This window comes from Populus euphratica, unplaced genomic scaffold (assembly GCF_000495115.2).
Source record: "Populus euphratica unplaced genomic scaffold, PopEup_1.0 scaffold35.1, whole genome shotgun sequence".
Classification (NCBI taxonomy): Eukaryota; Viridiplantae; Streptophyta; class Magnoliopsida; order Malpighiales; family Salicaceae; genus Populus; species Populus euphratica.
In genome coordinates, this window is record NW_011499860.1 from 1,486,364 (window position 1) to 1,488,833 (window position 2,470).

Consider the following 2,470-nt stretch of genomic DNA (forward strand, 5'->3'; position numbering starts at 1 on the left):
GGTTGATTTTAATATTCACAAAATTCATTTAATAAAAAAATGATAGTGGTTAAAAACTTCAATATTTGTAGAATCTAGGTCAAATAAAAAAAATCTAAGTCAACAAAAAAAATTTAACCCAGTTTGATTTCATATTTGTAGAATATTTTTTGAATTTTTTAAGTTGAGAAATTGATTTCTAAATATTCTTAAGGTGTTTTTAAAAAATTTAAAATAGGTTGAAAAAGAATTTTTAGGGTAAAACACTTTTTATCCTGATTTTTTAACCATCATAATAATAATTATAATTTAAGCAAACAAACAACATGTTATTTGATTATTTAAAAAAATTAAAAAAATATATTAGGCTCAAGTGTTTGGATTTAAGTGAGGGCTCTAGCGTTTTTTTTTCCTATGCTTTTTTTATAACATTTTTTTTTACTTTATATTCAGATACAAACTAAATTTTTTTAAAAATATTATTAGAACTAGTTAAGTCTACAACCCGGAGCTTAGATTCAATAGGTTTAGCCATAACTTCTAGGCAATTTTTTTTTTTGTTATTTATTGCTTTTTTTGTTTGTCATTTTAAGACTTTGTTAGCAATAATCTATTTTTTTATATTTAAATTAAAATAAAAAAATATAATTTCATCGTCCGTTATTATTTATATTAAAATATTATATCTAATTTTGTTATCTTAGTTCCATGTGATTGTCCTGATAATGACTAAAATTAAAAGGTCTTTTTTATAATAAAAAACATTATGCATATAAACACAAATTACCGTGGATAATTATAATTTTTTTTTTTTTTGTTGCATGAATCTCAAAATAAAAGAGGAAAAAAAAAGAAAACAAAAGGTTATCATAACCATCTTGGGAGTATGACTTTGGTACACATTGTCTTGGGAGAAAAGGCTCAATGAAACAATTTTGTCATTACTAAGAAAAGGCCATTAACAAATCATGGAGGAGGCGGCACGTGTCAACTTAACCTTAATGATCTTGTCAGGTCAATTTGCAGGGCCAACTAAATTTTTAATTATTTTTATTTTTTTATAAACTCAATCCAGTTTCAGTCTCGAATTAACTAAATTCCAAGTAGAATTGACAAGCCGGATTTTAAAACTATGCATAAAAAAAAATCAGGTAAATAACTTGTATTGAAAGATCAAATATCTTAATCTATACTTGTTTTTAGATTTTTTTAGTTTTATTTTTAGTTATCATTTATATTTTATTTATTTATTTATATAAATGGCTATTAATTTATTTAATTAAATACATATATAGGTTTTTTGATTTATATTTAAAATTTGTTATGTAAAAATCCATGTCTAAAAATTTTGTATATTCAATTTTTTTAATGAAAAAAAAAGAGTAATGGACCGCCAATCAAATAACTTATTATATGTTAAATATTTTTTATAAATAAATATTTTTTACAAAACGGACAACCCTAACACTCATCTACTGTTCTTCTCTCTTTTTCAACCTTCTCTTTATCGTGTGAACCCGACCTTATTAATACTTCAATTTTGTGCAGCTAAACAAACACGAAAATATACTCCTTTTAAGTTTTGATGAAAGAAGAGGAAATTGAACAGTAACATTGTTCAATGAACTTTGCTTGAAATGCTGGAAACTATTTTTTGATGGAACCAGAAAGAAAGAAAGAAAGAGACTCCCTTCGGAAACGATAAATTAAAGACGCGTGTTAATAGTAACTCAACGCTACCTATATAAAGCAACCCCATGCTGACAATTTTACAAATTAAACAAACTTGAAGGTATCTCCATTGTTGCCTCTGGTACCTCGCAGTATCCCCGCACTTCCCTCTTTGATTCCTTGCTTTGGTTTCGAGAAGTTTATTATCTGGTGAACAAGAAGGTGGGTGCAACAATGGCTCTAGGATCTAAAAAGCTTGAAGCTGCAGGCAAGAAAAATCGCAGGAACCAGAGGTTGCTTCCTCCCGTTAGAGGACAAATAAAGCGCCAAATACTTGCTTGCTTCATGAGGAACATCAAGCTTGGAGGCCAAAATTCCCTCGAGTTTCTTTTGTGCAAAAGTGGTCATCCATCCGTGGTAAGTTAGCTAGATGGTTTGCAGTTGCTTACACTTGTGCCCGCATCACACACAGTTTCATCATGATGCAAACTTGTTAATCTCGTGTGCAAGGTTTTGTTGCAGATTGAGAGATGACAAGGTAGTGCAGCTGATGAACAAGTAGAATTATTTTTAAATGAGTGATAGAGCTCGGAAGTTATGTGAGGAAAGTTTGAGTTTTGACTTTTGAAAGTGTGCATTTTTTTCTACATAATTAGTGTTCTTAATCTTCGGTATTTCTTTTGATAACATATGAAGATGAAATTCTATTGCCTCACAAGATTTCTGTCGCAAATTGTGGTTGTTGCAGTTTGCGGTACCATATCCAGGATTAATAACAATCACTGCAATATTAACAAAAGCTCATTCGGGAGAGAAAAAC